Source organism: Malus domestica, chromosome 06 (genome assembly GCF_042453785.1).
Source record: "Malus domestica chromosome 06, GDT2T_hap1".
Lineage (NCBI taxonomy): Eukaryota > Viridiplantae > Streptophyta > Magnoliopsida > Rosales > Rosaceae > Malus > Malus domestica.
In genome coordinates, this window is record NC_091666.1 from 30,748,188 (window position 1) to 30,763,856 (window position 15,669).

Below are 15,669 nucleotides of genomic sequence, written 5' to 3' on the forward strand. Positions count from 1 at the left end.
GGCAAAATATATAGCATCCATATTGGTTCATTCTCTGTCATTCTCAATTTCTGAGACTCCGCCTCCTACCCCTCCTCTGTCCTCTCGACTCGAACCCTCTCATCTCTCTCGACTGTCTCTCTTCAGCCCACCTTCTTCGACTCTCGACCCCGGCCAGCTACCGCACCATACCCTCTCTGCCTCGACCACATCATAGACAAACTACACACCTGCTGCTATCTCTCTCTCATTCTCTCGATCGAGCGACTCTCGAGCCCAAAATCGAGGTATTTGTTTTGAATTATTGTCGAAATCTAGGGTTTTGTTTTGTATTATTCTTTGATTTAAAATTGAATTTGGATTTTTGTAATTGGATTTCTTTATTTGATTAGTTTTGAATTTCTGAGCATGTTGGATTTCTACAATTGTATGTTGAGTTTCTGAGCATGATTTTTCCGTTTCATATATTGGATTTCTGAGCATGCATGTTGAACTAGTACCGAAAAATATATACGGTTTTGAATTAGTTTTGAATTTCTGAGCATGCCTCTTGGAACATAATATTGGAACATAATTATGATGTTAATTTAGTTTTATGCTCTTGGAACATAATATTTGAATTTCTGAGCATGCCTCTTGGAACATAATATTGGAACATAATTATTGCCAAAAAAAGATAACTAGTCATATCATACACTTACAGCTTATTGGAACATAATATTGATGTTAATTTAGACACGCAAAACTAACACGATATTTAATACTCTATCATTATCATTGTATTATCAGCAATTGTGTTATACCTCATGCTCGGCTTTTTCTTTGTGACTCTATCGCTGCATCCAAAATAGCTTGTTGCTCCACCAGCACCTCCTCCACCTCCTCCTCCTCCACCCCCTCCACCTCCTCCACCTCCAGTACCCCTTTCAGACTCCTATTTGTCTTCCCCAAATTATCCAGCCGCCACCAATTGAAGGCAGTGTGCACAACGCCATGCACGAGTATGAAAAGGAACACCGGATCTACGTAATCGGATACGCTGCTAAATGCCACCAAAGCAAATGTTAATCCCAATATTGGCGCATAGATGGTTGCTTTCTGCATGAGCCCTCGCCAAAATATTTGACAAAACCCTGAAACTCAAATAGAAGAGACAAATTGGAGCAGGCCTCATTTTTGAGTTCAGTAGGAATTGAAAAGAAAGAAACTCAATAGAAGAGACAAATTGGAGCAGGCCTAAATTTTGAGTTCAATAAAACTTATAACGAAATAATCTTACCCATTGGGCCACCCTCCGACTCTGATCGACCAATAACTTCGGCCTCCATGGATTGCACAGAGTCGAATACCAACAGAGTTGAAAACCAAAATTTCAGAAGCACAAGCAGGCAAGCGGCAAAGCTCAATATTTATAACGCACGAAATAGACTTGCACGTCAAAGATACGCCAAGCTTTAGGTAACACAAGATACTTTGTCGCCAAGCTTTGACCATGTACTAGGGTTCGAAATAAGGAAGAAATAATTAGTGCAGAAGGGTAAAAAACTAGGGTCCAAAATGAGGAAGAAAGTACTAGGGTCCGAAATAAGGAAGAAATAATTAGTGCAGAAGGGTAAAAAACTAGGGTCCAAAATGAGGAAGAAAGTACTAGGGTCCGAAATAAGGAAGAAATTAGTGCAGAAGAGTAAAAAATTAGGGTCCGAAATAAGGAAGAAATTAGTGCAGAAGAGTAAAAAGTTAGGGTCTGAAACAAGGAAGAAACTAGGGCAGAAGAGTAAAAAACTACGGTCCGAAACAAGGAAGAAACTAGGGCAGAAAAGTAAAAAATTAAGGTTCGAAATAAGTTAGTATTAATCTAAATTAAGGTTAAAATGCAACTCAAGAATTTGCAGCATAAAACTTGATTTCGTTCATTCCTCAAATGTCTAAATACAAGTTAGTATTAATCTAAATAAAAGTTAAAATGCAAACTTGGGGTCCAAATTGTTGAGAATATTGCGTTTAAGTATGGGAAAAATAGAACAAACTCCAGAAATCGAAAACAAATAACTAAGATAAATAACACTAAGAATTTACGTGGTTCGACAATATGAGTACAACCAATTATATTGCCAAATCTCTAGAACTAGGACTTGAAGAAAAACCTGAAAGAATAAGAACAAGAAATACACTATCTCTTTTCTTTTCTCTCGCACACTTTACAATATTCTCTCACTCTAATCCCTTGAGCGGTATACAATTTATTTTTTTGCTCCCTTCAATTCAAAACCAAAATTTTAGAGCAGATAAAACCTAAAGCACAAGCAGGCCAAGCGGCCAAGCTCAATATTTATTAGGCACAAGATAGTCTCAACCCTAGTGTTGCGTCTTCTTGCAGGCCTAAGATACTTTGTCGCCAAGGCTTTGACCAGGTAACAGAAATTAGGGTCCGAAATAAGGAAGAAATTAGGGCAGGAGAGTAAAAAACTAGGGTCCGAAATAAGGAAGAAATTAAGGCACAAGAGTAAAAAGATAGGATCCGAAACAAGGAAGAAACAAGGGCAGAAGAGTAAAAAACTAGTGTCCGAAATAAGTTAGTATTAATCGAAATAAAAGTTAAAATGCAACTCAAGAATTTGGGGTCCAAATAGAGTCCAAACTCAATTTTGATCACATTCACATTTTATCCATTTTTATTAGTGCATCCTTATTATTATCAAAATAAAGTAAAAACTCATATCTCTAAAAACAACATAGCTTGGCTGCTTAAACAAAAAAGCACCCAATAACAATTTGACAAGCTTCCAAAAAATTTTAAAAATAAAACTTGAACGAACAACTTGAACTCTTGTCATGTTATTGGGTGAGAGCATGAGTTGCTGCTTTTTTTTAGTAGCCAAGCTTTGTTCCAATAAAACTACGAGGATGAAACTGTATTAACCAATCATGTAATTCCATCATTTATTCCTTTTAATATTTTTTTCAATTTATAAAACTGTATTAACCAATCATGTATTAAAAGCAATAAATGATGGAATTACATGATTGGTTAATACAGTTTCATCCTCGTACTTTTATTGGAACAAAGCTTGGCTACTAAAAAAAAGCAGCAACTCATGCTCTCACCCAATAACATGACAAGAGTTCAAGTTATTCGTTCAAGTTTTATTTTTAAAATTTTTTGGAAGCTTGTCAAATTGTTATTGGGTGCTTTTTTGTTTAAGCAGCCAAGCTATGTTGTTTTTAGAGATATGAGTTTTTACTTTATTTTGATAATAATAAGGATGCACTAATAAAAATGGATAAAATGTGAATGTGATCAAAATTGAGTTTGGACTCTATTTGGGCCCCAAATTCTTGAGTTGCATTTTAACTTTTATTTCGATTAATACTAACTTATTTCGGACACTAGTTTTTTACTCTTCTGCCCTTGTTTCGGATCCTATCTTTTTACTCTTGTGCCTTAATTTCTTCCTTATTTCGGACCCTAGTTTTTTACTCTCCTGCCCTAATTTCTTCCTTATTTCGGACCCTAATTTCTGTTACCTGGTCAAAGCCTTGGCGACAAAGTATCTTAGGCCTGCAAGAAGACGCAACACTAGGGTTGAGACTATCTTGTGCCTAATAAATATTGAGCTTGGCCGCTTGGCCTGCTTGTGCTTTAAGTTTTATCTGCTCTAAAATTTTGGTTTTGAATTGAAGGGAACAAAAAAATAAATTGTATACCGCTCAAGGGATTAGAGTGAGAGAATATTGTGAAGTGTGCGAGAGAAAAGAAAAGAGATAGTGTATTTCTTGTTCTTATTCTTTCAGGTTTTTCTTCAAGTCCTAGTTCTAGAGATTTGGCAATATTATTGGTTGTACTCATATTGTCGAACCACGTAAAATTCTTAGTGTTATTTATCTTAGTTATTTGTTTTCGATTTCTGGAGTTTGTTCTATTTTTCCCATACTTAAACGCAATATTCTCAACAATTTGGACCCCAAGTTGCATTTTAACTTTTATTTAGATTAATACTAACTTGTATTTAGACATTTTAGGAATGAACGAAATCAAGTTTTATGCTGCAAATTCTTGAGTTGCATTTTAACTTTAATTTAGATTAATACTAACTTATTTCAGACCTTAGTTTTTTACTCTTCTGCCCTAGTTTCTTCCTTGTTTCGGACCGTAGTTTTTTACTCTTCTGCCCTAGTTTCTTCCTTGTTTCAGACCCTAACTTTTTACTCTTCTGCACTAATTTCTTCCTTATTTCGGACCCTAATTTTTTACTCTTCTGCACTAATTTCTTCCTTATTTCGGACCCTAGTACTTTCTTCCTCATTTTGGACCCTAGTTTTTTACCCTTCTGCACTAATTATTTCTTCCTTATTTCGGACCCTAGTACTTTCTTCCTCATTTTGGACCCTAGTTTTTTACCCTTCTGCACTAATTATTTCTTCCTTATTTCGGACCCTAGTACCTGGTCAAAGCTTGGCGACAAAGTATCTTGTGTTACCTAAAGCTTGGCGTATCTTTGACATGCAAGTCTATTTCGTGCGTTATAAATATTGAGCTTTGCCGCTTACCTGCTTGTGCTTCTGAAATTTTGGTTTTCAACTCTGTTGGTATTCGACTCTGTGCAATCCATGGAGGCCGAAGTTATTGGTCGGTCAGAGTCGGAGGGTGGCCCGGGTAAGATATTTTCGTTCTAAGTTTTATTGAACTCAAAATTTAGGCCTGCTCCAATTTGTCTCTTCTATTGAGTTTCTTTCTTTTCAATTCCTACTGAACTAAAAAATGAGGCCTGCTCTAATTTGTCTCTTCTATTTGAGTTTCAGGGTTTTGTCAAATATTTTGGCGAGGGCTCATGCAGAAAGCAACCATCTATGCGCCAATATTGGGATTAACATTTGCTTTGGTGGCATTTAGTAGCGTATCCGATTACGTAGATCCGGTGTTCCTTTTCATACTCGTGCATGGCGTTGTGCACACTGCCTTCAATTGGTGGCGGCTGGATAATTTGGGGAAGACAAATAGGAGTCTGAAAGGGGTACTGGAGGTGGAGGAGGGGGAAGAGGTGCTGGTGGAGCAACAAGCTATTTTGGATGCAGCGATAGAGTGTCACAAAGAAAAAGCCGAGCATGAGGTATAACACAATTGCTGATAATACAATGATAATGATAGAGTATTAAATATCGTGTTAGTTTTGCGTATCTAAATTAACATCAATATTATGTTCCAATAAGCTGTAAGTGTATGATATGACTAGTTATCTTTTTTTGGCAATAATTATGTTCCAAGAGGCATGCTCAGAAATTCAAATATTAACATCAATATTTCTTCTTTTTAAAAGTGATGGTTGGATATTCTCACATTGTAGCTGGTTTTGTATAGGTTTCGTATGCTGGCTCATACATCTTATGTTTCTCGGGTGTATGCATATTTTGATCACTTTACTGAACTTGGCATACATTCTTCTTGTGGGCTATCACTTTTTTACATCAGTTAAACCATTAAAGGAGGATTATTTCGCTCCCAAATGGACCATCCACAAACTTGCTACATTTTTATTTCCTAATCGATAAAGCAAAGGGTTAAAATTTTTGTTTTATTTCCTTTCTGTTCAATTGATGAAAAGGGGCCAATTTTTGGCTAAAAATCTGAGCTGGAAACAGTTGAAATCATCTAAAAAACCCCGCTAATTAGCTGCAATTAGAACTACCATCTACAATTCTAAGACAATTATATATATGGGATCCAACAACAACAACAACAACAACAACAAAGCCTTTTCCCACTAAGTGGGGTCGGCTATATGAATCCTAGAACGCCATTGCGCTCGGTTTTGTGTCATGTCCTCCGTTAGATCCAAGTACTCTAAGTCTTTTCTTAGAGTCTCTTCCAAAGTTTTCCTAGGTCTTCCTCTACCCCTTCGGCCCTGAACCTCTGTCCCGTAGTCACATCTTCGAACCGGAGCGTCAGTAGGCCTTCGTTGCACATGTCCAAATCACCGGAACCGATTTTCTCTCATCTTTCCTTCAATTTTGGCTACTCCTACTTTACCTCGGATATCCTCATTCCCAATCTTATCCTTTCTCGTGTGCCCACACATCCAACGAAGCATCCTCATCTCCGCCACACCCATTTTGTGTACGTGTTGATGCTTCACCGCCCAACATTCTGTGCCATACAACATCGCTGGCCTTATTGCCGTCCTATAAAATTTTCCCTTGAGCTTCAGTGGCCTACGACGGTCACACAACACGCCGGATGCACTCTTACACTTAATCCATCCAGCTTGTATTCTATGGTTGAGATCTCCATCTAATTCTCCGTTCTCTTGCACGATAGATCCTAGGTAGCGAAAACGGTCGCTTTTGTGATCTTCGCTAGATTGCTCCGGTCATTAGTGTGGATAAGTATATAAATGGATAGAGACAGGAAAGCAAACACAAGATGTACGTGGTTCACCCAGATTGGCTACGTCCACGGAATAGAGGAGTTCTCATTAATTGTGAAGGGTTTACACAAGTACATAGGTTCAAGCTCTCCTTTAGTGAGTACAAGTGAATGATTTAGTACAAATGACATTAGGAAATATTGTGGGAGAATGATCTCGTAATCACGAAACTTCTAAGTATCGGAGTGCGGTATCGTTTTGACTTGCCTTATCTGTCTCATAGGTAGATGTGGCATCTTCTTTGGAAGTACTCTTCCTCCATCCAGGGGTGGTATCTTTAACTGGTGGAGATGCACAAGGTAATGTATCAATTTCACTTGAAGCTTACTTGTAGTTTCAGGCTTGGTCAAGCGTGATACAAACCATGTAGTAGGAGTCCCCCAAGTCGCCGAGCTAGAGGATCTGCTGAAAAAGGTGACAGACAAGGTAAGCAATCAGAGCTCCGGCTGATTGTTCACATTCTCCCTATCCTGCAGGCAGCATGAAGGATAAAGAGAAGAACATGAGGAGAGATGATATGGGATACTTTTTCTTTTGAAGAAGTAACTTTCCACAGGCTTATTCTTGAACTGAGCTGGAGGGTTTTCTGGTTTCCTCCAGAGTATAAGGCCGACTGAAGAATTTGAGGGTCAAAACAAGTCCATCAAATCTAGAGTACGTTCGACCCTGCTGATATGGGATATTTTTGCTTTGACAGAGTAATGGATGTATCGGCACGTGTGCTGTTTCGCTTGTCTCCACATGCTTCCTTGTATCCTTCTCCCTTGCCCTATCTGTTCCTCAGGCAGATGCGGTATCTTCCCTGGAAGCATAAGATGTTGAAGATGAGTACTCGAGAGCAATGGCAGGTAAGTAATCAGGTAAGGGGTTCCAGGCAGTCAGTTCCTGGCTGGAAGCTTGATTCCAAGTGCTGACTGATTGCTCTCTTTCTCCTTGTCTTGCAGATAAGAACAAGGCCAAAGGAAAAGACAGGGAAAAAGCATGATATGGGATACTCTTGCTTTTAACCCTGATGATATGAGATATTCTTGCTCTAGTATAGCTTGTTTGCAGAGATATTATCGGGGGGAAAGAAAGCTGAATATTTCGAAGGGCTTCGTTGGGAGTGCCCTCTCAGATATGGGGAAGGGTTGAGCATTTTTGCAGGTCTGCCTGTCCGTTGGGGATGGAGGTCGACATATATAGGAGTCTCCTTAACAACAAGTAGTAATGCTATTCCTTTACCCTACTTGGTCATAGCACGGTAGTGGGAGCTGCCAACTTCACATGTTTTAACTCTGTCAGAGCACTTTGAAAAAGTGGTTTGTGGTATCTGGAAAGGTGATGTTGCGTGTGAAGATTACAGACAGCTTTATCCAAGGAGATCCGGCTCTTGAAGTTGGGAAAGTGTTGCCTCTTCGGTTTTCGAACAAGCAATCCTATCGGGGATCTGGCTCTCGAGATTCGAAGAACGATGCCTCTTCGATTTTTGAGGAAGCAATCATGCTGGGGGTCTGGCTCTCGAGATTCGGAGAGCGGTGTGTCTTCGATTTTTGAGAAAGTAATCATGTTGGGAGTCTGGCTCTAGAGATTCTGAGAGCGGTGCCTCTTCGATTTTGGAGCAAGCAAACTTGTTGGGAGTGTTTTCTCGAATGTGAGTAAAGGTTGGGCATGTTTGCTAGTCTACCTTGCCACAAAGCACAGAGGTTGACACATAGGGACTTTCCAATTATCCAGCAATGGTACTGTTCCTTTACCCTCTCTTCGATTTTTGAGAAAGTAGTCATGTTGGGAGTCTGGCTCTCGAGATTCGGAGGACGGTGCCTCTTCGATTTTGGAGCAAGCAATCTTGTTGGGAGTGTTTTCACGAATGTGAGTAAAGGTTGGGCATGTTTGCTAGTCTACCTTGCCACGAAGCACAGAGGTTGACACACAGGGACTTTCCAATTATCCAGCAGTGGTACTGTTCCTTTACCCTTGTGGGTAATAATAAGGTAGCTAGACCTTCAAAATTTATGTGTCTAAACTTTGTTAGTGCTGTTTCTTTGCTATTCTTTTACCCTTCTTGGTCAGAGCGATGTAGTGGGAGCTGCAAGCTTCACGTGCTCAACTTTGGCAAAGTTATCTGTGGTACCCATGAGCTACTGTTGCGTGTGGGAAGTGGGTGATTGAACAGTAAGACTCATGTGCTTTCTACTTCACCAGAAGTCTTCGACAGAATGCCCATAATTTCCGCAAAGCTGAGTGTGCGTGTGACAGGTGCTGACAAGGCTGGAAAAGTAGGTGCCTCTTCGATTTCTGAGATCGGCCCTCGTGGTCTCTGAGCAGCCCAGCTTTTGAGAAAGCAATCGCCTCTTCGATTTCTGAGATCGGCCTTCGTGGTCTTTGAGCAACCCAGCTTTTGAGAAAGCAAACGCCTCTTCGATTTCTGAGATCGACCCTCGTGGTCTCTGAGCAGCCCAGCTTTTGAGAAAGCAAACGCCTCTTCGATTTCTGAGCAGGCGCCTCTTCGATTTCTGAAGCTCTGTCGAGTGCAGATTTTTATAGGGGCTGACATTAAGTTCCAAAGCACACTTGAATCTCCACCAGTAGAAGCTCCATTCTTGCACTTCTAAGATCTTGATTTGTCCGACCTCTTCTCTCTTCAACACCTTTGAAAATGTCTGGCCCCTCCGACCGTCGTTTTGACTTGAACATTGTTGAAGAGGCAGCTCCGCCTTCTCCAGACAACATATGGCGCCCATCCTTCGTCTCCCCTACTGGTCCTCTTACCGTTGGGGATTCCGTGATGAAGAATGATATGACCGCTGCGGTGGTGGCCAGGAACCTTCTCACTCCCAAAGATAACAGACTACTTTCCAAACGGTCTGATGAGTTAGCTGTTAAGGATTCTCTGGCTCTCAGTGTTCAGTGTGCAGGTTCTGTGTCTAATATGGCCCAACGCCTATTTGCTCGAACCCGCCAAGTTGAATCATTGGCGGCTGAAGTGATGAATCTCAAACAGGAGATTAGAGGGCTCAAGCATGAGAATAAACAGTTGCACCGGCTCGCACATGACTATGCTACAAACATGAAGAGGAAGCTTGACCAGATGAAGGAATCTGATGGTCAGGTTTTACTTGATCATCAGAGATTTGTGGGTTTATTCCAAAGGCATTTATTGCCTTCGTCTTCTGGGGCTGTACCGCGTAATGAAGCTCCAAATGATCAACCTCTGATGCCTCTTCCTTCTAGGGTTCTGTCCAGTACTGAGGCTCCGAATGATTCCCCTCCGGTGCCTTCTCTTTCTGGGGCTCTACCGACTGCTGAGACTTCTCCTAAGCAACCTTTGTGAAGGCTCCCTCTTGTTTGTTTATTTTGACTTATGTATATGTACATATTTGTAGCTTATCGGGGATATCAATAAATAAGCTTTCCTTCATTTCAACGTATTGTGTTAATTACACCAAAGCCTTCTTCGCTAAGTTCTTTGAATTTTCTTTTGTTGAAGCTTTGTGAGTGGAGCATGTAGGTTGAGGTAGTGTTCCCTTAATTTCCTGAGTGAGGAAAACTTCTCGGTTGGAGACTTGGAAAATCCAAGTCACTAAGTGGGATCGGCTATATGAATCTTAGAGCGCCATTGTGCTCGGTCCTGTGTCATGTCCTTCGTTAGATCCAAGTACTCTAAGTCTTTTCTTAGAGTCTCTTCCAAAGTTTTCCTAGGTCTTCCTCTACCCCTTCGGCCCTGAACCTCTGTCCCATAGTCGCATCTTCTAATCGGAGCGTCAGTAGGCCTTCTTTGCACATGTCCAAACCACCGGAACCGATTTTCTCTCATCTTTCCTTCAATTTCGGCTACTCCTACTTTACCCCGGATATCCTCATTCCTAATCTTATCCTTTCTCGTGTGCCCACACATCCAACGAAGCATCCTCATCTCCGCTACACCCATTTTGTGTACGTGTTGATGCTTCACCGCCCAACATTCTGTGCCATACAGCATCGCCGGCCTTATTGCCGTCCTATAAAATTTTCCCTTGAGCTTCAGTGGCATACGGCGGTCACACAACACGCCGGATGCACTCTTCCACTTCATCCATCCAGCTTGTATTCTATGGTTGAGATCTCCATCTAATTCTCCGTTCTTTTGCAAGATAGATCCTAGGTAACGAAAACGGTCGCTCTTTGGTATTTCTTGATCTCCGATCCTCACCCCTAACTCGTTTTGGCCTCCATTTGCACTGAACTTGCACTTCATATATTCTGTCTTTGATCGGCTTAGGCGAAGACCTTTAGATTCCAACACTTCTCTCCAAAGGTTAAGCTTTGCATTTACCCCTTCCTGAGTTTCATCTATCAACACTATATCGTCTGCGAAAAGCATACACCAAGGAATATCATCTTGAATATGTCCTGTTAACTCATCCATTACCAACGCAAAAAGGTAAGGACTTAAGGATGAGCCTTGATGTAATCCTACAGTTATGGGAAAGCTTTCGGTTTGTCCTTCATGAGTTCTTACGGCAGTCTTTGCTCCTTCATACATATCCTTTATAGCTTTGGATATATGCTACTCGTACTTCTTTCTTCTCTAAAATCCTCCAAAGAATGTCTCTTGGGATCCTATCATACGCTTTTTCCAAATCTATAAAGACCATGTGTAAATCCTTTTTCCCATCTCTATATCTTTCCATCAATCTTCGTAAGAGATAGATTGCCTCCATGGTTGAGCGCCCTGGCATAAATCCTTTTTCCCATCTCTATATCTTTCCATCAATCTTCGTAAAGGATTTGTTCAAGGAAAATGAGCAAATACCAGCACTGCATGAGGTAGGGGACACAAAACACAACCTGAAAAACCAAACAACAAATCTAAAATTTGACCCCAACAGCAAACCCTAAAATTCGAAAATTCTAATTAAAACCCAAAATTAAATAATCAATTGCATAATTAGAGAGAAAACAATAACTAGATTCAATCAATTGAAAGAAAATTGCAAGAAAAATAGAAGGAGGGGAAGAACAGAGGGAGGGGCGGAACCTGGGAAGAAGAAGAAAAATGAGAAGATGAACTGGATAGGATGGAAAACGAAGAGGAAGAAGGCATTTGAGAAGACGAACCATGAGAGTGCAAGCGCGCGAGAGGCAGAGAGAGCGTCTGGAGAAGACGAGTGTGCGTATGGAGAGGAAGGAGAGAGCGACTAAATTGTCCGGTGGTTTTAGAGAGTATACAAGGAAGCGGTTATTCAGCAGTACAAAATAAGTGGAGCAGGATTATTTAGTCCGGTGACTATTTAATATAAACGGACATCAAATACTATATTTCGTATTATTAATATTATCCGATGCCAAACGAGGAAGGGTTAAAGATGCAACCAAGTTTTTTTTTTTCTCTTCGCTGTGAGAGTCTTCCCTCATCTGTGAGAGCCTGCAACTAGATAACACCGCCCTCATCTGAACCATACCAGATCTAATATTGCGCATCCCCCTCCAGTTTTCAACCATTTCCTACCTTTCCCCAAATTTTCAATTGTCCGTGAATTCGATTTCAACTAACCCTAGTCTGGGTGGTTGGGTTTATTAAGAGCTTGCGTATCTTACACCTTTCCTCCCTTGTTCATTTATTGACTCTGTCCTCTTCGACCATCATCATTGATTTCTCCATCTTTTCCCTCTGCTCATGAGGGAGTAGTTGGGTCTTATGGCTGAGGAATTGAAGGCTTTCAATACAACTTCTACTGGGTCATTATGGTCAACTGGGTATTGTGGATTGGCCTGTCCCTTAAAGCAATTCCACCCTTAGACTTTGCGCCAGCACCTAGCATATTTATCCACTCAAGTAAACAGTAGTAAGCCAAAGCATCTTATTCCCTAAAAAAATGCATTTGAGAAGAAGAAGGCATTTGAGAAGACGAACCATGAGAGAGCAAGCACGCGAGAGGGAGAGAGAGCGTTTGGAGAGGACGAGTGTGCGGCCTGGTTTGGTGAGCTGATTATGATAAAAGTGGTTATAAAAAAAAAGGTTTTTTTTTTGTTTTTTTGTTTTTAGTAAACATTCAGCTTCAGTTTTTTTCACAGTTTTGGATGAAAAAAAATCAAAAACACAAAGCTGCAAAACCTAACTTTGAAAAATCGGCTTTTTTCACATGTTTTACATAAAAGTTTACCAAATACTATAATACTGTTTTTTTTTTCAAAAGCACTGTTACAAAAAAGTTTACCAAATACTCAGCTGCTATACTTCACAGCAGTTTATTCTCACAGCACAGCAGAAGCAGTTTTTTTTCAAAACACAGCAATACCAATTCAGCCCTGCGTTTGAAGAGGAAGGAGAGAGCGGTATTCACAACATAAAATAGGTGCGCCCAAATTATTTATGGTGGGCTATCTACCCACCCTATTTTACTTTTCAAACACCTTGATAATATCTGTCCGTTGATCTTCAATTCATCCGATCCGACGGTCGAAAATTAAAGTTTGTGAGGTCGCTCCTTTTCATCCTTTGAAACTCTAGAAGTTCAAGCTTCCCCAGACTACCTTGGATGTTAACGAGTTTTAGTTCACCATCTTTAATTACATAACTGGATCGGTATGCCAAGCCCTTGTGAACAAGCCCCTTATGGATATAGATGATCGTCTTTAAGATTCTCCTACACAAATCATATATATATACACACACATAGTTATAGTTATGATAAAATTGAATTATGAGATAGAAGGAAAGAAAAAAAAGACTTACTTGATGGATTTTTTCCACCAGGACATTCGTTCTTCCTTTGATACCATGTGCTCCTTTATATTCTAGTCCTCGAATTTGTAGCTGAATTCTTCATAGAATAAAGAAACATGTTTTTCTTCAACATGGCGTGTGAACATGCGGGGTCTTAGGATGCTGCTATGACATGCTTTGGAAGTGTAGTAGCTGTAATCTCTGGCGTTCTCAGCTGCATCGGATTCTAGTTCGTATTGGAAGAAGTTTGCCTTTGTTGCTTTCTGTCCTATAATTAAGAACATACCCGATCACACATGCACTGATGTCTTGCAAAAAAAAAGATAACTAGTCATATCATACACTTACAACTTATTGAAACATATGAATAAAGTAATACTAATGTTAATTTAGACACAAAACTAACACAATATTTAATAAATGTGCTCTCTATCATTGTATTACCAGCCATAGGCCACTCCTGGTGACCCAACCAATGACCATTTACATGCATGATGCACCCATAAAAGAGATTGATTGGATCCCAGAGATGAACTACTTAGTCATAGGAAGCCTTGCCGGTTTAACTTCTACTCTCATTATGCAAATGTTAGTACAAGAAAACAGAGTTTCTGTGACATTTCTCTCTCCATTATCCTCAAATATCAAAACAAAATACATGATCATTTAATGAGTTTTATATGTATGAAGATGCAATGTATATGAACGAGAGGCCTACTTCTTAGATTGCTTTTGCAATTTTTAGGTTGCTGCTCTTTTATTTTTGGTGTTTAATCATCCATTAAAATGGGGGTAAGGCTAGCCGACATTCACCTCTCCCAGACCCTGCGTAAAGCGGGAGCCTTGTGCACTGGGTACGACCTTTTTTTTTAATCATCCATTAGCGGTGGCATATCCTCTTTTATTTCCGTAGGTTTTGTATTTTAACTTTCCAACTGCTCTATTGTTTTTGGTGTCGAATCGTCTAGGTGGCATCTCCTCTTTCCGTAGGCCGTGACCAATCAATGGCAAGTGCCACACATACAAGTACCAACCGGATCACTAGCGTCATGGGAATAAATCTTGCCAGCAAGGCGACTACCAATGCTGATATATAAGGAAGAATCACGCCGACAATGTGAACCATATGCTCCTTTATACTCATACACTTGTTAGGTTTTTTGAACGTGTTTTAATAGTTTATGAGAACCAAGTTTCATGTGAAAGTGGTTAGATTTGTATGAGTAATTTACTAACGCTAGCAAGCATCAGCAAAACTCCGCTTATGTAAGTTTATCTTACATGGCCGGTCCCAAGCCCGGGTAAAGGAGGAGGGGGAGGGCGTCAGGTAGTCGACAGCCGGCACTCCACAGTTACGTCGAATCCTTATGAAAATGAATTCAGAACGAAATCGCGCTAAAGCTAGGGCGTCACCCGTAAGTGGCGCGCTGTGTGGCCCGAGCACAGTGATAAGTGAGCAAGGGTCGCTGTATCTCCATAGGCACCCGGATGCAGTGTTAAATGAGCAAGGGGGCCATAGAAACTTCTTTTCGAACGACTCCACTCAAAGTTGTTTGGGAGCATATGCACCTATCAACTTTACACGGGACACACAAAAGAAGTACTTTGATTCCATTAGACGGGGGAGGGTGAAGAAGCTAGGACAGAAGGGTAGAGTTCAGGAGAGTAGAATGCGTTTAGGAACGTGGAATATAGGAACCTTAACGGGAAAATCTATGGAAGTAGTGGAAGTTATGGTGAGGAGAAGGATAAATATTATGTGCCTACAAGAAAATAAGTGGGTTGGTCTTAAGGCAAAGGATCTAGAAAACTCAGGGTTTAAACTTTGGTACTCGGGCACAAATAGAACGAGAAACGGTGTTGGCATCATCGTGGACAAGACCTTGAAACAAGATGTTGTAGATGTCAAGAGGGTAGGAGATAGAATCATGGCAATCAAGATTGTAATAGGACAAGAACTTATCAATGTGATTAGTGCGTACGCACCTCAAGTAGGGTTGGATATGAGTTCGAAGGAGAAATTTTGGGAAGACCTTGGAGACTTGGTGCAAGGAATTGCTCAGACGGAGAAGTTATTTATAGGAGGAGATTTAAATGGACACGTGAGCAGGGAGACAGGCAACTATGGAGGTTTTCATGGTGGCCATGGTTTTGGGGAGAGAAACGAGGATGGGGAAGCTATCTTGGATTTTGCAATGGCATATGATCTCTTCTTAGCCAACACCTTCTTTAAGAAGAGAGAAGAACATGTGATCACCTACAAGAGTGGGTCGTCAAAAACACAAATAGATTTTCTTCTAATGAGGAAAGGGGATCGTATAACTTGTAAGGATTGCAAAGTTCTACCAGGAGAGAGCGTGGCTAATCAACATCGCTTGTTGGTGATGGATGTACATATCAAAAGAGTGAGAAAAAAGAACAAGACTTGGAAGTGCCCAAGGACTAGATGGTGGAATCTAAAAGAAGAAAAACAAGTCATTTTCAAAGAGAAAGTAATCACCCAGTGTGTGTGGGATACAGAGGGAGAAGCTAGCCAAATGTGAGATTCCATGGCTAGTTGTATCTGAAAAGTAGCAAAAG

The 15,669-nt window shown here is 40.5% G+C and overlaps 1 long non-coding RNA gene across 1 annotated transcript; it reads left to right on the forward strand.

Annotated features, from left to right (window-relative positions):
* The first annotated feature begins 28 nt into the window (after positions 1 to 28).
* On the forward strand, positions 29 to 14,294 carry LOC139197222 (uncharacterized). Its single transcript, XR_011582404.1, has 3 exons — positions 29 to 266; positions 13,835 to 13,943; positions 14,058 to 14,294. It is a non-coding gene; the product is annotated as an uncharacterized lncRNA (long non-coding RNA).
* The last annotated feature ends 1,375 nt before the right edge of the window (positions 14,295 to 15,669 follow it).